General features: G+C 40.2%; 1 long non-coding RNA gene across 1 annotated transcript in view; it reads right to left on the bottom strand.

Annotated features, from left to right (window-relative positions):
* Nucleotides 1–24,317, bottom strand: part of LOC306841247 — a 133,280-nt gene that overhangs the window by 5,125 nt on the left and 103,838 nt on the right. The gene's annotated exons all lie outside the window — the stretch shown is intronic.

The following is a 24,317-nucleotide window of genomic DNA, read 5'->3' as shown; positions in this document are numbered from 1 at the left end:
TCGGTCAGACAACGCAGGCCCTGCCACACTGGCTCTGTTTAGCACTGTTGTTCTCGAGCTCTTTTTTATTTTTTTTCACATCTGTGGCCTGTCGCACCAGTTATATATAAAAGCCGTCCATGAACCCTTTGTTGAAGATAATTCATTTGTAACTTAAATTGTGTCATTGTTTATACCATGGACTCATGGGGTTCATTAAAACTAGTTCACGTCCATCTTCATCCAAAATGATGTCACAGATCAGATGTTTTAACATACTGTGGCCAATCAGTGAGGAGCATTTTTTTTTTTTTTTTGCAGTGTTTGTTATAGTGCTGCTTCTCAAGCCCATTCTTTAAACAGAATTAAAGATAAAAATAACATAGTAGCTGCAGATAATCCAGGAACAGGGCACTAATCGCCAAATTAGGAAAAGTAGGAAAAACCTACACCTGTATTGACCTAGTGTGAAATAATATTTACCATTTACGATCATCTACTACAACATAGGGTACCACAGGATCCAGGGCAGGTCAAAAGCTAGACTCCCCTAGTGTTCACTTTCAAGGCATGCCCACTTGGGAGGAGACCCCGGTGTAGACCCAGAGTTCATCCCAGTATACAGTATTCCACCTGGCCTTAGAATGCCTCGGAATCCCCCAGGAGGAGCTGGAAAACACTACGAGGGAGAGGGAAGTCTGGGTTGACTTCCTGTATTTCAACTGCTGCCATCATTACTCCATCTCAGATAAGTTGAAGAATACAGATGGATAGATCGTCAAAGAAAACATTTTTTTTTTTTAGGCACAAACCTTGAGCGGAACCAGTCTTGTGTTGAACCGCAGTCTTGCAAGAACAATACATATTTAATTAACTTTAAAATATTGATTCATTTTTAGTTTCAGAAAAATCAATAAACAGCTTCATACTTTTTAATTCAAAGTTTGATCTTAGGAAGAGCTGAAGTAACGTTTTGATTGAAAAAAGCTCAACTTAGATTTTTCTGAGTTTATACGAATGTACGCTGTGTAATCAAAATTAAAGGTTGACTGAAAAAGATTTAAGAGCTTCTGTTAAAGAAATGGCTATTAGGTGACTATACGATCCACACGTAAGTAGAATAATAAATAAATTGTCAAATATATTATTTAACAAAATGTGCAAACCAGCGGTGGTCCTAGTTTGGAACCCTGGTGAACTCCTTTATACTGAGAGGAAGAAAAAGGTAGAACTTGCAAATTGGAAACAATGTGACAAAACTGACTTTAGGAGCCAATTTAAAGCAGTCCGAAACAGGGCAGTATGAAGAGGTCTATCTCTCAAAGCTTTGCTTTTTTAAACATGTGAATTACCAATATTTGAAGCGGTTTTTGTTGTTTTCTAGAACTTTCTAAAAACTGCTCTATAAGGGGTACAGGTTTTGGAGCATACAACTGCATGCATGAAAACCCATAGGAAGCCTCTAGCATAACAGAGATTCACCAGTTATAGATCTCACCAAGGCGGACGATTGTGGCAGCCAGTGTTTAGCCTCTGTGCTAATAGCCTGGCGTAGTGAGCCTTGGGAAATTAGCTGTGCACTGAAGCATGCTGCGAGCTCGGTGAACCCCGTTCGGAGGAAGAGCAGTCACACATAGGTCAGAGGAATCAATGTCCTTAAGGGACGCAGGGGCTGAGCTTGAGAGTACTGAACTCTCTCTAACCTCGACTGGTGGCTGCAGCGTAATTGCCCTGGTGCAACGACGGAGACCGTGTGAGAACTAGCAGGGGTAGAGCTAAAAAAGAGCCTGCAGGGAGGTACGCTCTGCTGCAGGATGCCACAGATGAGATTTGGAGAAGATGTTCAAAGAAGCCTTATCTTAAAGTGTGAAAACACTTGCAAACAAGTGCCTCACTGTTACTTAACTAAAAGAGTTCTTATTAAATGATCAGTATATGCAAGCTTGAGTCTCTTTCAATCTTTGGAATCCTTGATACCAATCTGAATACAGGTCAGCATAAAGGTAGCAATGACAACTGAAACATCACACATTTGAATTCCTTGTCAGACTAAAAAGGAGGCAGATTGTATTCTGGGGGAAAACACAGTCAGTATTTAATTTCAGTGACAGCAGTGAAAAGAAAACAAAAGATTTATCTCTGCATGTTTTCAAACCTTATCTCATTCCCCTCGGGATGGGCTTCTGAACATAAAAAAAAAAACAGCTTCCAATAAATGCTTATGTCGATTGTGATTTTCCCTCTCAGTAATAAGAACCAGACATCCAAAAATTGTTTTCTATGGGCAACAAAGCTAAAAAACATGACAAACAGCAGAAAGTAATGGCCACTGTTCACAACAGAGTCCCTCTTTTGTCCATACTTGAAGCATAGCAACATCTAAAATATTGTTTCTGACCAAGGACAATGATTCATTGTCCAAGAAAGACCAAATGAGGAAGTACATCAGTCTGAAGCTTACATTTACTCAAGGGTACTTGTGCTAGCTCAAGGCAACAAGCAGTTCTGAGAAAAGATGAGAAGATGTGTTTTTTTTATTCAACATTTGAAAGAGAGCAAAGCATTGGACCACACCTGTGACATAGTCGCCTCGTGTGTCATGGAAGGTGGGTTTACCTTCTTAGCACGAGGAGGATTAGCATTTTATCTTTAACTGTGATTGCAGCTGACGTGCTGTCCACAGCAAACGGCTGACAAATGTGCTGAATAAACGGCCAACAGTCAGCTGAGTTCTCCCAGCGGAGTGTTAGTGAGCGATTCATCCCCAGGCGAGCGACCCGGCTCTGATCAGGCTTGGTCACCCGAGGAAACCCTCTGAGACAGCCTCCACTCAGCCAGAAAGCACCCGGGAGGTGACTGGGGCACAGACACATCAGTAAGACTGCGACTCACAGAGGCCACCGGGGTTAGAGATCACAGACGCAGACAGGAGGTGAGGGGGTGTTTACAGTTTGGGGAATGAGCTGATGGAAATGAAGAATGATGGTGGCAGAGGGGAGAGATTCTCTCGTCGCAGTGATGCAGAGAGACAGGAAGTCGACACATTTCTGGCAACAAACTGCACAACAGAGAGAGTTAGGCTGATCCCAAGAAATTTAACACATTGTGTTTTCATACAGAGATCCATGCATGGCATAGAGGGAAACCCCCTGGCTCAGCAAACAGCTCTGATTGTTTCCTCTTATTTTAACTAAAGTTATTGAATCAAGGGGTGCAATAAAAGGGAATATAAATGTGAAAAGATCTCAATTTACTTCTCCTGGGTTGCAGTAATTGGATAGCAAGTACATTCATTTGTGTGTTTTTTAGCCTCACTCTAAAGCCTGGCGAGCACTTTAAGATTTAAGCTACCTTTACTCAACAAAAATCTCCTCAAAAAGTGGTAAACTTATATTTTAGTTTGATCACATTATAACAGCGTTTTGTGCGCCACAAAACAGCACGTTTCAAAGCAGGTTGAGAGTGCCAAGTTATGACCGAGTTATGTCCTGATAGTACGAATTTCTGTTGATACGTTCAGTTTGGATATATCTTGTAGAGAAGACTTTGCTGTGAGCAGACCATGATCTATTTAGAGAAGACATGACCATATTGGGAGAGACACAAGAGGTATCATGAAAGTATAATGTTCTGCCTCAGTGATAGTACAAGGTTGAAGTGTTCCTCAAATATAGGAACGACATTTAAGGAGTAAAGGTCATGTGTTTCTTCATACCATGTACAGAAGTATCTATAGTGGGAAGGAATTTGTGGCATCTGTTGTGCTGTATATAAGGGCTCTACCTCCAATCAATAAACGTCTATTTCTCAGCCTGCACAGCGTCTCAGTGTGTCTGTCAGAATAGAACCACGGCCGTGACATGCTGCATGAGTACAATCTAGTCTGTTGATAGATTCAGCTTTAGGGACAGTTATATTATTCAACCCATCAAGTCCCAAAACTGATTTTGAAGCAGGCCCATATTTCAGCCCGATTGCACTTATGTCGATCACGACCCAATCAGCTGCTTCCAACCGGTCATAGGAATTCTGGCATGTTCAATATTTCGTTCACCCAACTGCACACACTCTGCAGAGAGAGCAGAGTCACGACAGGGTTCCCAGACGTCAGGGCTTTCTATCGCATGATTACGCCTCCACCAAACTGTCACAAGATATATGAACGAAAGGAAAACATTGGCAGGAAATATCTACGGACTTCTCACACAGAATATGTGTAAGGATGTATCTTGCTTGTTAGCTAAATGAGATGTCATTTGATTAGACTCAGTATTACAGTGAGCTGACATTCCATCATGACTTTTATACAGCCGTATAGTATACGCCAGGCTAAAGAGAGATCCATGCAGGGTCAAAGCTAACGTTTGTCTTTATCTACACATTCAAATTGTTTCTCTTCCTTTGCATTTTAACATGTTGTTCTAACATATTTACCTTTGCTCCCAAGGTAATCAGAAACAAAACACTTCTTTGACCTTCAATCTCTTGAAAACTTTGCTTTTTCACCCGAGAAAAGTTGACTTGACACCCAATCCCCTTTACCAAAAAATAGGCTAATTTATTGACGTGTTCTGCAAAAGCAAATGATTAACTTATAAATTATTTATCTGAAAATCATTAAACTCATTAAATTATGTGAGTGTAGGTAAATAGAGAGAAAGAGATGCCAGCTACTGAGTAACACAACAACATAGCGATGAAACTTTTTAAGTGGTAGTTGTGTTTGCAAATTCAGGGAAGACAGCCTGTGGGGCTCGCTGCTGTGTTTTACAATAGTAGAGGTGCTTGTGTGTGTGGTGATAGTGTGTACGTGAGTGTGTGTGTGTGTGTGTGTGTGTGTGTGTGTGTGTGTGTGTGTGTGTGTGTGTGCACTTAAAGGCACCCCTGTCATCAGTGCCACAGGTAAACAATTCTGTGGGAAAATCGGAAGAATATTGAAAACATGCTGTTTTTTTAGTAGGTGTTTCAAACAACCTACGCTGTATAATCAGAGTGTTCAAATTATAATTATTCTAAAAAATATATTTGATAATATATGGCTGTTCAAAAAGTATTTTTCTCTACATTGTGCCTTGAAAGGGGTTGGCTTATATTAGGTTTTCTCTTATTGTTGTCAATGCAACAGAATTGGGTGAGCAAATATCCTCTAAATAAAAGGACTGGTTCAACTGTTATCCCACAGTCTCTCTCTTTTTCACAAACATGTGATAAAGTGTTTCAGCATCTTGGTCTGCTCTTTGTGTGCATAGACACACAGCACACATCATACGACAAAAGAGTATGAGGAGAAGGGCTCTAAGTGTGTGTGTGTGTGTGTGTGTGTGTGTGTGTGTGTGTGTGTGTGTGTGTGTGTGTGTGTGTGTGTGTGTGTGTGTATATATATATGTCGAAAGATAAAATGTCATGTTTTTTGTTTTGTTTTCCCCTACTGAGAGGACATTTGGGGACAGGTTGAAACCATCTGAGGGGAGCAGAGCATGTTACACACACATCCTCAGCAGAGGATTTCTGTTTTGGCTTTAAAGCGTACACCCCCCTTCTTTACGTTTCATCCCTCTCTATAGCTGTTGTTGTCTCATCTCTGCTCACATTAAACAAACTTTTTGAACAGAATAAAAGCCCTTGGGAAGAATGTCTGAGTCCTTTCCCTTGCACGTTATAGAATTGCAATAGAATTGAACCATACAGGGTGTTAGTGATTACATCTTTCACTATCACGTCTCCTGAAACAAGTACGACATATGTTCCAAATCTCTACGGGAGCTATTTACCACAGATAGAAAGGTAAACAGGCTCATTTGCTATGTGCATTGTTTTTGGCAGTGTGATTAATATGCTGGAGCTATAGAGCTGGCACTGCTAACAAGAAGATAGAAAAAAAACACCCTGCAGAGATATTCACATTACATGCTTCTGCATGCTGAAGATTGCTTTGTTAACTTTAACACGGAAGTGGGGGTTTTTGTCAAGCAAATTTTGCACATTTCAGGATGTATTTGAAAGATTCGTTTTGGGTTTTTTATGCCTTTCTTTTATGGACAGGAGAGGGGATCAGGGATAGAAAGAGTGGAAAATGATATGCAGGTAAGGAGCCAGGTCGGATTTAAACTTGGGCCACCCAACTTGAGGACTTCATCCACTGTACATGGTAACCACTAAGCCATCAGTGCCACAAGTTGATTTTAAACGCCACCATCTTCCTGCAGTCAACTTTTTATTAGAAAAGGAAAATAGAAGGATTATTTTTGCTCTGGATCTGTTTTGATATTATTATTTTTTTATTTCTCTCTTTGTTCAACTTAGAAATGATTTCATAAAGTTCAAATACCGACCATCAAGACGCTTGAGGAAACATCCGTGCAAAACATGAATGAAACAGTTCAGAATATTTATAGTTTAGAATCTGGTCACAAACAGGAATGACGAATAATGGCTTCAGTCATCCAAAAGAGCAACCTTTCAGTTGGCACTGAGAAAAACATTTAACCTGCAATGTTCCAGTGCAGCTGCACAGTCAACTGGTTTCACCTACCTCTGGGTGAGTTTGTAAATGTGATAATTTGTCTCTTTTCACTCTCTCTGTAATACTTTAAATAGAAGACACCAAAAATGAAAAAACAACTTTGATGAGTCCGGTAAGCAACTGTGTATTGGAGCGATGCACTATGGGGGAAATATTCTTAGAAAAACCACAAAGTTACAAGTTAAAGGTGAAGGTAAATGAAAATTTACAAAATATTTCATCAGTTAGTCAAAAACAAACAAAGAGGAGGACCCAAGTATAGACTAAATAATTGATTTCAACAACAAAAAGAGGCAAAAGGCAAGAAATAAAGTCATACAAAAATACACAAAAAAGGAAAACAAATCATGGACACACAAAGAGCGAAACAGATGACACATGTACATACTGTAGGTAGGTCTCCAGCTATTCAACTGTAGACAGCAGGAACTACTTAAATTTGTGTTCTGATAAACAAATAAACAACATACAGTTCAGTATTTTTCTTTGGTAAGAAGAAATGTTGGTTTCATTTGCAGTTTCTATTGTCTACTAACGTTTAAGCGAGGTATGGCTATATGGAGTAAAAGGTCAGTTTGGAGTGCATAAAAGCGGACATGATTTCGCCATTGTTGCTTTTTCCTTTATATGCACCTCTATGTTCACATGCAGCTGACAATCTGTAAGAAGACGTCTTCTTCCAACACCAAATCCATTCTTGCTTCTGTTGCATGTTGGACTGTAAACAATGGTAAGAAAAGGAAGTCTTGGCGATCCCACTGTGATTAGATTATGTGATTGCTGTTTCCACTGGAACCAACTGATAGCAGCTTTATCATGAGGTTTATCATTTGGTCCTGGCTTTTGCCGAACAAGGTGTTTAACAGTCAATCAGACAATAGCCAAATGTGATTATGTTTGACAATGATATGAACACCAATCACAATTCTTCCACAGATATATGTACTACACTACAGGCGGAGTATGAGGCAAGTGAAGGCATAAACAAGGCACTAGCCCTATGTGCAGTAACACATATGGTAACATATACTTGAAAAAACTTTATTAAACTTTCTAGTTTACACTCTTTATTATTGACAAAAAAGGCTTCTCACACACATACTGTAGTATGAAATACACACTTGCACAAGCGAAACCTGTGGGTACGCATTAGTGGAGCGACGTAAGAGTTTGCTGCTACACAGGGAGCACAGTTTGGGGTTTAGTGCCTTGCCCAAGGGATTAACGTCTCTGCAGTACTCGGCATCTCTGCAACGTCCATATTTTTGTTCCACAACGGGACTTGAACTGGCGACACTCCGGTACCCAAACCAAGTCCCAACAGACTGAACTACTGCCTCTATGACACAGTTTGTTTCCCCTCTGGGAAATGTGTCTTGTGCTGAACACCTTTTGCTTCCTCAACAGTCAAATCAATAAATAAATTTAAAAAAAAACACAGAAGCAAGAAAGGCAACCCAAAAGTAAACAGAAGCACATACCGATGTAAACCACATGTGACATATTTGCACATTATCTATGAGAAAATAAACCATAAGACCACTGTGACGACATAAATCTGTGACACAACAGTCAGTTCACTAAACGGAAATACTTTAAAGGGTCCACCAACTATGTCTTTTCAGCCTTCTCCAGGAGTAACTGATCCCTTAAATAAAAAGCCAGTCACATATCAGTGTGTCAGTTGTTATTCCGATGACATTGTCAGCCACTGGCTGGTCACTGTAGTCATTGAAAATACTTTCATGCCCATGCCAGGAAACTAAGCATCTCTGCTCAGCAAAGCGCATCATGTGGATCTGTTTGCCTGTGGAGGGGAAAAAAGCAACCTTCTTGTTGTGATGACGGGAGTGACATTTCTCTGTGGCTGCCATTTCCACATCTGACTCTCCTGAACGCTGCCTCTGATAGACCAATTCAAAATCGTATTTTTCCTTTTGTTCTTTCAAAGGTGTGCACAAAATTAGCTTTATTTTAAATTACTGATTGTTTCATTGCAGCAAATCTTTTTGAGTAAAGTGTTTGTGTGCGTCTCTGCGGGTTTTCACTCCCCCTTCTGGCCTTTGGATGATGAAAGTCCTGCCTCTGTGTTCTGACAGGACCTGTCTCTTCACATGAGGACTCTGTGATGGACAGCGTGGCATGCTCACATTTGTCCCTGACTCATAAATCCTCTGAACACACATGTACGCTTGTTCACATCATCGCACTCATGCACACACACACACTAATCACATCTGGCTCACCAACAACCTCTGTCTCTTACAAACAAATACACATTGCCCCACCTGCCTGTCAATCACAGCTCCTTCGGAAGTAAGAATAACAAATCCACAGAGCTACGAAATACAAAGACGGATATTTACTTGCTTTTCATTATGTTGATAAAGTGGTAAACAGACTCCCAATTATCCACATCTGAACAATTTGTCATTAATTGTATATGTTTGTTTTTAGAAGAAGTTTGTGATAATCTACTAAACTACTCTACATCTGTGTTTCAGTTCAACCAGTGACCCTTTATAATGGTGACATTCTGACAAATGCGTCAATAGCTGCATTTGTATGTGTCTTGTTTTTCTTTAAAAGAAATATCTGATGAATATTATTTGATATTGTGATTGAAAACAAAACATCGAAAGTCACCAGTTGACATGGTCACTCATTCAACTGGAACACCCTGACCATTACATTCATGAAGGGAGGAAATGTTCTGAACACCGCTCATCAGTCGCATTAGCTGATCTCTACCTTTGAATACTGGTGTAATATAAAAGTAACCTGTGTTACCTGGTCTGTTGTTCACAGTCCATGTTTTAAGCCCCATTTCAACCGAGCGGTTCGGTTCGGCTCGGCACGGCACGGCACGGCACGGCACGGCACGGCACGGCACGGCACGGCACGGCACGGCACGGCACGCGTGACGTTTCCATAGACTAAAGCCGGGAAAGATCGACAAATAACCAATCAGTACCGTCCTACTTTTGGGGAACCTTCAGTTGGGTTGCCAAGCATCTCAATCCAACGCATAAAGGTGGAGCTGAAAACTGCAGTCTGATGATTGGTCGAAAGAATCGTCACTTCCTGTGTGACACCGGCAAACACAACCCTGCTGTGTTTAAATACCCAGGCGATTGTTTATTCGTCTGTATTTCTCCTCGCCGCACACAGCCTTCTCTGAAACAAAGCTTGATTGTGTTTTATAATGAAGAGCCACATGCCAGTGACAACGTAGATGAATAACCAAATACGGCACGGTTGGCTGTGGAAACGCAAAAAGGATCAGACTTTACCAAACTAAACTGTACCAATCCATACTGGATTGCTGTATGGAGACTGGGATTTTAGGGAGCCGTGTGCGGCCTGAGCTCTCTGCTGCGCCCTCTAGAGGTACCCTCATGTAACAGACATTATCAGACTGAAGGAGATAAGAAAGCTGGAGGCACAGTATGTTTTTAGTGTGTATGTGATAGTTTTAAATGCATTGTAATCCTTTGTAGTGGACATACTTTGTATGTTAACAACAGCCTGTCCAGGGACTGCAGGTGGAAATTAGCACAAGTGCTACAACCTGGTACAATGCATCTCTCCTTTCTGAGGTTAATGTATATTGTACACTGCCCCTGTTCAAATAAATAAATAAATGAAATGAAATGACAAACTCGCTGCTATCTTGCTCCAGCAGGAGAACAGGCGTAGGGTCAACTACACCAACAGTATCTTGTTACCTCATACAACACAACCTGTTTTCTCATCAATACAGCCTGTTGTAAACCAACAACTAGTCTGTCTAATATATACTGTATGCACAAGCACAAATAAATCCATATATGACAATGACTAGACCAACGAATGAGATGGCTTTGGAGAGCTCAGACACAGATAACCCTTCCTGCTGATGAGAGCTCACATTATAATAACAGAAATCTAGATTTTTCTGGACAGAACGTACAATAAAAACATCATATGGCTAATATGTACATGTCAAAAGACTACAAGAAAACATACAGCCGTGAGGTTCATTTCAATGAGCAGAACTGCTGACACCTTGGGGTGTGTGTATACGCCCACACACACACACACATACAAACTTATTGTTGGACTCAAGGTCAAGTATATCTCCCACTTTGGATCCAAAGAATATGTCAGTCCTCACAGATTCAGCCATTTGTTCATATACATCACATATGCCTCCGCACACGTTCAGTCACACTTTTGTGCACTCTCCCTCGTCTGATATGATACATGGTTGGGTTGTGAAAAAGTCTTGATTGAAGCTGCGTCTGCTCTCCAGCTAATGGCCGATAAAAGTACCTTTTATCTCTCGGCAGCTTTCCGCTCAAAGTTATTTTCCTCTTTCACAGCAGCGCCGTCTAAGTGGGAGAGCGGTGACAGCAGGGAAGGAGGAAGATGGGGGAGAAGATGTGGTGTCAAAGCAGAAAGAGACCGAATACATTAGGAGAGGTGAGTTACAGGAACACAGATTTAGTCTTTGGGGAATCAGAGAGGTGGATGTTTAAAGAGGAAGTTATTCTGTTTGGATACAAGAAAGCACCTTGGTTCCTGATGTAGATGGAGGCCTGACGAAGAAAAGCAAAAGTTTGACTTTTTGCACAGCGTAGAGCTGAAGGGATGCAAAAGCTTTCCACTTGATGTTATTTACATAGTCAACTGGAACAGGAGGGTTTGTTTTATTTTCTGAAAATAACAAACCCCAAATAACAGCACAGACCATATATTAAAGTGATTTATATATGGACCTATTTTTTGCTTAAAGTATCTATCTACCTACCTACCTACCTACCTACCTACCTACCTACCATGTTTCTAATGATACACAGCTTCATGTAAATGGGTGAAGTATCCCTTTAATGTCAATTCCATGTCTCATTCAACATAATCACTCAATTAACAAAAAGTGAGCGTGTCCCACCGGTGCACCAGTTATGGACTGGTTGCACAAAATAATCTCCTCCAAGTGGCTGATGGGAATTTCTTAAACAATTCCTTCCTTCTTCCTGAACAATTCTTGCAATGTTATCATATCAGCTATCTATAAAATAATGCAGAAAATCCAGGGGCTGGCATGAAAAATTGCAGGTAAAAACATGTAGATCAATCTGAACATTGTCTGGGTATGTGTGAAAAGATGAGGTTAAGTCATTGAAAAAAAAAGGTTTGAATACATCTCTCACCCCGTCCCTCCTCTATACCACAACATTTTCAGTATTCAAGCTCTTGTTTGAAACTCTAACCAAAGATACTAACCCCTCATACTCAACCTTTCCCAAGAACAACCTTTTTGCCCTGACAAATGCAGCTCAGCCAGGGTTAAGGCGACGAGAAGCTGAAGTAACTGCCAGTGTCGACTCTTCATTCTCCCTTTGAAATGTAGTCACTTATGTAAGAGGTCATTACCCGTGGTCAGGGTTGGAAGAAATCAACTTGCTCTTAACATCGAGTCAAGGTTGTCTGGAGGTTCACTTTTAAAAACATGAATGTTCAAAGGCTAAGGCTCTCTTAGGAGAACAGGGAATGTTCTGTCATTGAATAGACGAAAAATACATTGCGACACGAGTTGATTCAAATTCCCCAAATACTGTATGTAACCACTGAAACTTGTCACGTGGCAAATGAAAGCTTGCTTTCAACACTGAACATGTCATTTCAGAAAAAACATTGGCAGGCTTGTTTCCAATACTTTGATTACACCAGATAGTCCACAAAGTAAGCTGTGGACAGTCACCATTCCTTTACCGCATGTCCCCCCCAACTCTCTCAAAGCTTGTTTCTTGACTCTGTCCACTGTCCTGTAATCTCAATAAAGGGACAAAAAGCCAAAAACTAAACTTTTAAACGAAACATTTGGATTGCTATTGCAATTTGTAATACAAAAATAGCCAGTCATTGACAACGATCTTTCCACATGCTAATATAAATGCAAATGATAGTAATCAGAGACAATGACTAAAGGGGACATTAAAAGTTAATATTGTACAACTTGTGTGAAAACGTCAGCAAGCTCCAGTAAAAAATGACACCGATGCAAATTGCGCAAAAACTGCTGTTCTTTGTTGGCACACTCTGAACTGTTCAGAACATCTTTTTTTGATTCTTGAGGAAGCTTTTCCAATATGTTGCCCACTACCGTTGGTCGTCATAGAGCCTGTTGAGATAAGGTACCAGTGGATGGCATCATTGCCACTACGTCCATGTTCCATTTGGTCCTCGACACGCTGACCTTTTTCCTCCACAAAACTTTATTCTGGTCAAATTGGTCAACCTGTTCTTGTAAGACAGTAAAAACCTGAAAATTCATTAAAATTCTTACATGATGATCATAGTAGAATCATGGATGTGGCTTAAATACAAAACTGCAGACAATTGACTTGGGGTCATTATTAAATGGAAGTTGCTGGGTTTAAAGAACTCTAACACAGCATCATCAAGATAATAAATAGATCCAAAAGGGTGATGTGAAAGAAACAGAGACGGAGAAGAGTTCAGGCCCCTTCCGATTGTAAATATCACCACTTGAAGTGTCTTGACACATTTCACGTCAGCTTCTCCTCTGATCATGTTCCCTCATTAAACATCCCCAACGGGCCAGGAAGGAAGAGACATCGAGTTCAGGGTTCAGGATCTAAATGCAGCAGGTTCCTCTCGTCCTTAATATCTCACTCCTACCTACGTTGTTGACAGCCATGAATAAAATATTCCCTTTTTACCCAGGTTTTGTCAGCTGTTTGATGTGCCGCCCTGCCTCTCATTGGAAGACAAAGCAGCATTCGAGGCACAGTCTTTGAGGTTTTGATAGCTCCTGTACAACCCTGATGGATCATTCTTGGTGGTGGCAAGCGCTTTAATCAGTGCTCCTCTGGCATGTTGGAAAGGGGCGGATTTGGAGAGAAGGCTGAGACGGGAGCTTTATCGAACAAACATACAAGAATGCTTGCTTCAGTAACAGACGCCCAGGGCTCCCAGGGCTGCTGCATGGATGTCAACAAGATGGCTGCCATTGGAATCATGGGAAAGGATGACGGGCGTATTGTGAAAGATGAGCAACACACTTCTCAAGAAAGTTTCAGAGTTTCAAAGAGTCAATGATGCAAAGGGGACAGGGTTTTCTTTATTCCCATGGTTTTCTGTACATGACTGACACGAGGGATTTTAATGGGGATGTATATTCAGTAGCTTTTTCCCTCCGCCCATCTCCTTCCATTGAGTTGCTATTGTGTCTGCCTGTCAAAGCAGGGTACGTACTACCAGATGTTAAGGTTTATTTTCTGCTAAATGCCCCACTTTCAGAAAGCAAGCGAAGTCCGGAATTATTTGATGCTGATAACGATTGTCTTGCCAGATTGTCCTGTGGTGTGAAGAATAATCTGGCTTGAAAGAACGTCATGGTTGAATCCATTTTAAATCGAAAAAAAAACAAAACAAAAAAGAAAACGTGTTTTCTAAAGCCCTATCCTGCAGTGTGAGTGGAACCAAGAGGACAGCCAAGCAAATAGCCACTTGTGTTGCTGGTCTATTTTCAATATTCTTCTTGTGTGAAGCCAAATGCGGGTTTAAGACTTTACACCCAAACCTAAGACAGAACATGAACATAAATGGTGCAACAAACCACAGGACTCGGATTGATCATGAAATAAATCTGTTCGTGTGTTGTGGTCAAATCGTTCGCAAAACAAAACTGTTGAATGTACCGTGATTCGTCGTCATGTGACAGATCTCTCACAGTTTAACGTCTGTTAAGACTTGAAAACCTTTCATTGGGAGCCAGGCACAGAGATCTACAAAAAGAGCCAGGGTCCTTATTGGTTTCTTTCTGTTAAGAACTGAGAGTCAAGTCTAGAATATACTCCAGCATGGAGGGTGGTGAAACCCCCTACTCTGTGATCTAATACCTCCCCTTGAGTCATACCCTCAGAAACCCACTGGGAGCCTGTGATCATCCTGGACCCCCCTCTATTCCTGCTGGGTTCACAGCTTTGATATCACACACTGCTTTTCTTTCACAAACTAATTGCCACAAGCCTTGGGTAGTGAGTCATTGTTTGTATCCATGATATTCAAAGACATTGTGTTAGTGGGAAAAAATAAACCACATTTGAGGAGTGACCACCTCCACAAGCTGAGGGCAAATGATCAAACGCACACACTCATTATTTGTTGTAATGATTAGCAGCAAATGTTTTCCGTCAAATGTTGTCTTTTCAGTTCATGTCTAAACTGAATGGATAGGTCAAATGCTCTTCTATGATGCAGTGACCCACAAAAGCTCATTTTCAAAAGGAGTGTTAATTGGATAAAGGGAAGCTTTTATTCTTGCCCTTAAAAGAAGTAACCTTTCACGGGAGAAAAGGGATTTCCTCCAACAGGAAAATGAAACTGGAAATCAATTAACAGTGTCTCTATCATCTCCTTTTTTAACTGACAGAAGTTTAAGCAGCGTGATTGAACATCAAAAGTCTGTGTTTATCTAACAACACGCCCTATAAATTTAGACTGCATAATTACGCTTGAAAGCCCTACAAAGCTAAACAGCAATAGTTGCCTGAAGGGTAAAACAATAAACTGAACATACAAAATGAGGCATAGTTTCAGGGAAGTCACCCATTGGTGTCGAAAAAGGTGGTATGATACTCAAAGATGGCAGTCATCGTACTGGAAATGATCACTCCAGTCAAAGACAACTCATTGGATTTGAGGCATTCATAGCCAAAAGCTACAAAGTGCCAACGTGCCAGGCAACTTAGCCACTCCCCTAATTTTGCCAATCGCTGCAGAACAGATTTAATCAATCGAAATGAGTATGTGATAAAAAACAAACGTCTCAACCAATTAAGAAACAAGGTATGTTTTTTTTTCCAACCAGGTTGTAAACCTGTTAAAAATGGGCACTTTGGCTCAGGTTTTTGGGAGACTTCTGGGACTTTTGGAGCCAACCTCAAGTGGACATTAGAGGGAAGCTTTTTGTTGAAGCGACAATGTGCAACTACTCCACCTCAAAATAGTAGTTTAAAAGATTAAAGTAACTGTACAATAGCCTTTAACAGGAAGCACGCCGTCTCTCCCATTTCCACAGCACTGCTCGAGCACTCGTTCACACACTGGCCTTCAGTTTTGAAAATAAGCTTGCCACCTTGTTTCTGTACAATTTGATAAACTGACTAAAGCAAGAGGACGGTGAGAGATGAAACCAAAAAAAAAAAGAAGAATAAAAGGAAGAGTGACCGAGCAGGAGGCAGAGTGTTCATCCCTGCAGATAATATTCATAACTGATTGTGATGTCACGTTCGACTGTGTCGTTATTGAGGACAAAGCAGCCAATCAGAGGTCATCATTCTCTGACTTCCGTTAATTGATCCTGTCTCACAAGTCTAACACTGTGTCATGATAAGTTAAGCAGTCAGCATGAAGATATATTTATTGAACACATAACAGCTTTTTTTGTTTGTTTGAATGAAATTATTACACTTGCATACAACTTCTGCATCCAAAATAAAACTTAGAATTCTGGCAAAGTTTCTGTACTCCAGATTTCCCATTGATTACTTAAATAATTGATTACCTATTATAACAGATTCGGCACAATATTAATGCCATAGATGTCAACATTATTTTACATTGCCGTATAATCCTTGTGATTCAACTTTCTTTGACCTCTTATTTCATGAAAACTGTCATTTAAAACAGATCAGTCAGCTTTGATGGGTCAAGAGTTAAAATGAGCTGGAGGGTCAGAAAGCACAACATAGAAACTTTTCCCTCCTTACACTCCTTATCTTAGGTCAGATAATAGTTTCACTATATTCGTTAAACAATATTTGTTCTGTCACTATTAAGTAAGATAATAATACAATTGAAAGAAGTTTTGCCAATTTAAAGATACATGTGTTGATTTGAATTTGGCAAACATTTTTAGATTTTTCGAGCAGGGGTTTTTCTCATCTTAGCATGTTGTTGCTTATTATACAGAAAATACCTCCTCAAGCGATGAAACAGCGAAGGGAGAAAAAAAACTGTACCCAACATCTAATTTCACATGAGCACATATCAGCCCTCCAGGCAGATCCATTTTCTGCCCAACCTCATCAGGTTTAAAGAGGTGAGACTCTGCTCTCAGTCCATTAAGCTCATTAGGAAATGAGGGAGAAATGCTATGTGAGAAGGGTGTAATCTGAGAGAGTCTACGGTTTTACATTTCAGCTCAAACCTCCACTCTCGCTCTGCCTTTATCCTGCCGCACATGTGCACTCTTATGACGCATAAATCCTTTAGGTGACTGCAAGCATGCACAGTATTTCTTTCTTATCTGCTGTGATGAAGGTTTTCTCTCAAACCACGGCCAAACAACCTTCCGAGCAAGGAATGCATTTTGACTTTCTTTATTATTAATGTTTCAGTTTTGTATTTTACAGTCACTTAAGTGACTCTAATTGGTCCTATTAAATCTATGCGTTCCCCCATGCTGTTGTTTTTAAATGATAAAAGGCGGTAACAACAGGCTATGGATAGATAATTGACAAAAATTACTAACCTGGCTGCAAATTTCTCTACAACCCAGCTGGCCAGAAGAAATGCAAAAGATTTGCACGTTATGATGTTGTGACAACCTGATCATGTTAAACAAAAAAAAACTGTTGAGTATTTACATGCCTTGAATATATCCCACAAAGCAAGAGAAACACTTCATTTCAGACTGTGTATAGAAGGGGTTTCCAAAGTGTGACTCGGGGGCCATTTGCGGCCCTCGAGGGTTTTTTTTGTGGCCCCAACTTCAATCGAAGAATCTGAAGATTTTTGCCCGGGGCATCATTCAGATGGATTGTTCTTTTTCTTTTTCATGTTAACGAGGGCTGAAAGATATAAGAAAATGTCTAGTACAATGTAAGTTTTTTTTCCTTTCTTTCTTTCTAACAGCTTTGACTATTTTTCATATGTTTTGTTAACTATACTTAATTTTTGCAAAGAAGTTGACAGTTGTTTAACCATTTAATAACCTGAGCTAAATACAGAAAGCTTTTACAAAAGATTAACCACATTAGAGGCTTGATTGTGAGATTTCTTGTGTATTTAAGTTATTTTTGTCCTTACAATGTTTATATTACAATTTAAAATACAGAAACTGTGGCGTATGAATGACTCGAACACAACTATTTTGGCCCGCAAGAAAAAAAGTTTGGACACCACCGGTGTATAGTATAGCTATAGGTCTGATGTCAGGGCCTGTCCTCAACTTCTGAGCTGGAAGCTTGTCCATGAGGGGAGAAATGATTAACACAAGCACAGAGCCATTCCAAATGATTTTTTTTTTTCAATTGCATACAACAACAACAACGACGACGACGACGAAGGGGACGCTGAGGGTGTCAGGAAACCTTGAACTGCCATGATCTACTTGCAATTAACAAGGATTCAGTTTGCAAAAATATCAACATAAAAATGCAAAAATATCAGGCTCTGTCAACATTTGAGATGTTGGCTTTCACACAGCATCAAAAAGGTTTGTGGTCTTTTATAGTTTCAGAGCATCACTTCACAGATATCCGTTTTTTTCCACTTGGTCATTGCAGCCTGGACTACAACTATACTACAAAGGGATACCAGAGCATTTGCCATGCCAAAAATCCAGACCTCCCCCCCTTCTTCCGAGGACTACTTAACACATACAGAACAAAATAAACAAAGAGATAGGAGGAACGTTTGGTTCCATTGGGGACACATCAATCCAAACTAAAAGTTACTCAAAGGAACTTTAATAGGACAAAACAAACTTTGCTCTTCATAACACCATCCCGTTACATAAGTAACAATTCGTGTTTTCTATAAATGTGTATTTGCCTTAAGGCCATTAAAAATGGAAGGACATGGATAAAAAGGAGAGAGCAAAGCAAACAAAGAAAACACACAAACGCTGTTGTTATCGAATTACGATCCGAGGTCATATACATTACATTGTATAAACATAAGACATATTTACCAGCTGCGAACTCATGTTGCAGTCACAGCACTAATTGAATATAATACATTTCTTAGTGTATTTCATTACAGAGCTTCAGCGTTTCATTCGTACACGTGCAAACATAATAAATGAACTACCCAGAGACACTCAGCGTTCAATTCATATGCTAAAAAGGGAAATGATGGTAAAGAAAAGGTAATTAGAGGGGAAAATTAGAAAAGTGGAAGCAATGAAGCAGAGAGATTGAGGCATTTTCGAGCACACACCAGACACACGCACCTTCACAACCACCAGACACAGAACAATAGCATCTCCAGGGTTGAGTCCCAGACAGATGTTTTTTTTTCCAGAGCAAATGCCAGCATGCTCTGGAAAATTATTAATGAGCAGTCAAATGGTATTTCAAAAATAACACATTATTACAACACCCATATTGCCATACTCACCTGGATTACCATAAAATAAACACACACATACACGATGCAACACACACACACACACACGCAGCAACACCTGATGGAAATGCCTGTCTTAATCTTGCAATATGGTGAACATTTTTTTTTTTTTTTTTAGTCATCTGTTGAACTTCTGATAAGGCAGCTTGTCCTTCTCCAGACAGCCTGTTGGCGTCACGGAAGGATCGGCACTGATAACAACGTCCTCTTATGTTCCTCTACACGTCAGGTGAGTCTGCCCTTCGACACTCACTGTGTCTTACGCTCACTTCACTAACTTTCTCCTGCAAGCTCATCAACAGCTGATGCTTTGGTCCTAACCTTCAAAATATAAGAATCTAGATGTCTCACTTTCAGGGCTTTGCAGTCAGGTTAGCTTTAATATAAGCTGTAATACATTGACAATTAAAATGTGGTTTAAAAGTCAAGCTTCATGACACAAGTTTTCTCATTTTTGGCAAGACAAAGATCAACAACTCATGTTTAATGTTGTAATATGGTGAACAGACTTGTGCTTATATATCTCACTTTTCTAGTCTTCTGACTACTTCAAACGCTTTTACACCGCTAGTCCCACCTACCCGTCCACAAACTGACGGTCGAGGCTGCTATGTTAAGTGGTCATCAGAAGTAACGAATCAAATTCATACACCGCTGACAAAGCAATGGGGGCAATTCGGGGGTTAAGCGTCTAGTCCAAGGACACTTCAGACATATTAATAATGCTGCTGGGGATTGGACCCTCAACCTTCAGGTTGAGAGACAACGACTCTACCAACTGAACCCCAACTGGGAGCACCAGTAGTGGTGTGGTTATATCAGATCTGGGAATTATTTTAGCTCTGTTTTTTTTTTTTTTTTTTTATTGAACAAATCTGAGTGACTGTAAAATCTTTTCTGATAGAGCTAAATTGCTACATCATAGTTGTGACACTGACAACTGAGTGCCTCCACTTTGGAAATGTCGCCCACCTGTTAGATTTGTTAGTACTTCAAATGGGTGTGCTGCTGTGTGCATCGGCTGTTTTCAGTATCAGAAGAAGAAAAAACACAGCCAAAGCTGGTCAGACAAGTGAGCAGGATAAGAAATGTCCCTGCGAGAAAAACAGACATGGCAAACGTTGACTGTAACAATCACCACTGGAAGGATAGATGAAGTTACACATTCACACAAGTGCATGTTACCGCTTATTGTTCTGCTTCAGGCTTTGTTCTCTCTGACATGATAAGGGAGGTTTGACACTTCATCTGATGCTTTTTTTTTTTTACACAAAAAGAGAAGATGACAGACAAAGCACATCTTTCCCACATTAATCATTTACAGTAATGGAGAATACAAGCAAATATTGAGTTTTTGTAAATTGTCAAACCAGAGTTTAAGTCACATACAGACTGCAGTTCTGCAAAAGGACGGTTACAAAGTTCCTCCCTCAGTTTGTCTTTGTGTTTACACATTGCATCTGTAATGACGTAACATTGGTGCCACATGTGTACACTATATTCACATTACATCACATCGCAGAGCGTGTTACTGTAACTGCACGAGATGAGTGTATTTCATTACTTATGTGACAATATAGGTTCACACATTTCCAGCATGCAGTGGTCCTGCGTGCTGCTCACATTATCATCAGTAATAAGACCAATAAAAGGAAACCCCCATACAGCAAGGTTTTATCTGGAACATGACCATAACCTCGTCCTGACGGCTAAACTTTTCACAGTGAATAACCATGAAAGATTAGCCAGGTTTAAAGAATTATCCCACTTGGTGATACATTCCCCAGATTACTTGGCATTGTTCTTATCTATAGCATTGCCTGCACTCTTGCTTTAGGGTGCTATATGAATCTTAGAAGCACGTTTTTGTGCAATAAAAGTGAATGAGGGGACAAGAATTCATGCCCAAAATGTGCACAGTCACTCCTCGCCAGCAGTTTTATCAAAAAAAGCAGAGCTGGAAGTTGGAAAAACAAGAGATTTTGCAGCTGCCCCCTGGAGACAAAGAGAACATTGACAACAACTACAGCATTTTTCATCCCATAAACCTCACTTGGATGGAAAGACATAAGGTCGAAAATGGATTCAACTACTTCAAAAAAGTCTGATTGTCAAAGTGTTTGTTACCCTTCTTACCCATCTTATCATGTTACCCAAAGTTTTAGGCAACTGTTTGATTCGTCAAACGATCTGGCAAAAGGATAAGAATCGACGAAAATGTCCGCTGGATAAATATGGCACATAAAGAAAAAAGGAAATGAGATGCAATTAACAGGAAGGCAATGATAAATAACAGTCAATAACAAAAGATTGTTCCATCTCCCTCTGCTCCTCCTGTGTTTTGAAACAAAGTCAGTGTAGATTTGTTCAAGCCATTTTAAAGACTGTCCTTTTTTTTGGCCACAAAAAATCCACTTTAATGGCCCAATGATTACCTCCATTGTCATTCTGAATGCTAGAGAGTAACTTGTGCACCCTGAAAGGATATCAATTTCCAGGCCCCGTCATGCTCGGCTGAGAACCAATCCAATGTTCCACATTTTGTCTTGAAAATGTGCTTTAATATGGTTTTTGGTGGCTTTCGGTATGCACACAAATCTACCCAAGTAAGGCTGTTTGTTACTTAACTAAATACATCTTCAAGGTTTGTAAAACAGCAGGGCTGATCTGGTTTAGTGAAGTTCATCAGTAGTACTGTGTTTAAATTTTATGTGTTAAAGAGATGTTACATAAATGTTATTTTCCAATCATGAGTAATTTATGTACTGGTGTGCTTTCACATTATTGGTACCAAGGGATCACATACCCACTGAGGGAGTAACTTTCAGAGAAATAAACTATGATCATACTGGGTTTTTTGGGTGTGGGGTCTGTTCAGTGTAAAGAGCTGCATCCTTTAGAGGGCGCATTTGAAGAATGATTGCTTCACAGCAGCTTGTCTAGGGTTGTCTGGTCTTGAGCGGCTCCATAAAATGTGGCTAAAAAGTGCATCCTCTGTTCTCTGGCCAACAAAGAATCAACTCCCGCCACTTGAAACAAAATGGTGGAATCTCATTTTAAAGTAGTGAACTTTTGAATGTCAGTCATTGGTTTTAGCTCTATCCGATATCTACCTAGACATTGTTTAAAACATGTATGGGCCCTAAAACTTCAAACTGTTTTCAAAATAATTTCTCAAGTTACTTGACGTTAGTAACGTTAGCTAGTGCACTTGCCAAGAATTATCCACTGTGCTTAGGAACAAAGCAGTAAGAGCACAGACAGCTGGTGATCACAAGTGAGAAAGCACTGTACACCATAATGTCTCAGCCTAAGAAGGATACGACGGCTATAGGTCCTTCACAGGATGCTACCTGAAATGAGATGCACTTTCCATTTTCAAGAACCTCACAAAACTCACCACTTCAGTCAATCTTCCAGCAGACAATACAGGATCATAAAGTTTGCCATCTCCCCAATGCTTTCTTTCTCTCTTCCCTGCTTTTTGCATAGTTTGCCAATTTTGGTTGGGCTAAGATATCTCTTTACCACTGGATCATTTTTTATAGTCTACTACTTTTGTCCCATGTGAAGAGAGTTCTGTCGAGTTCTTTGCAGAGGATAGTCTCAGCTGAATCGTTTCCTCCATTTCTAACATTTTCACCCATTTCAAAGCTATAAGAGCTTTCTTGTTGCTCACTTATACCTTTTTCCCCCATCTTCTGATGCCTTTTTTTATTACTCTTTCAGTTTCATTTTCTAGTGCAGAAGAGTGGGACTCTATTTCTGAGATGACTTAAACTTCCTAAGTTCTGTGATTGCTCCATTTCTTCTAAGACTGAAAACTTTCTTTTTCACAGTGTTTCTATAGAAAGAATTACTTTTGCTTTCTTATTCTGAATAATCTTAAAGCTTTTGAATTTTATTCAGGATGGTGATCATTTGGGGGGACCTTTCTGTATCTCACCCTCATCAAAGAGGCAACTTATCGACTTATCGTTGTTTAAAACAGACTGCACATACCAGGGTGGACCCAAGCACAGGTCACAGACAGGCTCACGGTGAAGTCATTAAATCACTCCTGGTATACCAGGTAATGGTTATGAAGGGATAGAGGAGATGAGTTTTTTGCAGGGGTGCAGGACAGATGGGCGACATGAAATGTCCTTGGACAAAATCTACAGAATGAGGCCTCAGTGTAACTACCACTAAAGCTAAGGCAACGATCTGAGTGTGAGAAGATGAAGAGCTGGGGTGAACATGAGGAGGTGTGAGTGATCAAAAACAATCAGGAGTATTGAGTTTTAAAGCCCGTAGATGACTGTCACCATACGGTAAATATTGTCTCAAACATTGTCCACTAACACCGGCTGTGTCCAAAAGCAAACACTAATCACTATACAGAGCATACTCAATATTTATGGTGTTGTCCGACTGTTACAAGTAAGCAAAATTATACACTGTATAGAGCGCACTGTATTCCACAGTGCAATGTGAAAAGTATTCAAAAAATCAAAATCAAATGAACTTTATTTATCCGTTAGGAACTTTGTTGCAGGGAAAGCGCTAGTACAGAAACATAAGACACAACACACACAACATTCACACATTAAAAGCCTGATGGTCATGAAGTCCCTAATAAATAGCTTAAAAACAATAATAGATTAAAAGCTGTGGTAGTATAAGAATAATAGGTCAAAAAAGTGATCACAGTCACTGTCAGCCATTTAACAGGTGGATGGAGGTGGGGAGGAAGCTGGAGCTGGCCCTCTTTGTCCTCAGTGGGAGCGCCCTGTACCAGCGCCCTGAGGGAAGCAGAGTGTAGTGAGGGTGCTGGGTGTGTGAAGGCTCAGTGGAGATCTGGGTGCCTTTGCTCAGGACTCTGCTGTTGTAGATGTGTAGATGTGTGAGTGACTGCTGTTCCTGACCAATGATTTTACTGCTTATTTCGATGATTTTACTAAGCGTGTTGCGGTGAGTGAGAGTGAGTGAACCAAACCAGGCGGTGATGTTGAATGTGAGGATGGATTCAATGAAACATTTACAGAAAACTGCGGGAATGGATTGGTGAACCTGAAGTTTGCGGAGCTTACGGAGAAAAAAAGAGCCGCTGTTGACATTTAGAAAAGATTTGTTCAGAGTTGAGTTGAAATGAAAGTTTATGGTCGATTATGGAGCCGAGATACTTACATGAGGTAACCTTATCGATTATTTCATTATTATTGACTGTAAGTGAGGGTGTGGTGAAAAGGTCATGGTGGAAGTAAATGATCATTTCTTTGGTCTTCGATGTGTTCAGATATAGACAGTTGTCTCTGCATCACAGTGAAAATGAGTCCAGTTCTGTTTGCAGTAGTCCGACAGTGTTTGTGGTGTCCATGATTACTGTGTCATCTGAATACTTGATGTA

Source organism: Symphodus melops, assembly GCF_947650265.1.
Source record: "Symphodus melops genome assembly, chromosome: 20".
In the NCBI taxonomy this organism is placed as follows: domain Eukaryota; kingdom Metazoa; phylum Chordata; class Actinopteri; order Labriformes; family Labridae; genus Symphodus; species Symphodus melops.
This window is presented reverse-complemented; position numbering and strand designations above follow the sequence as displayed.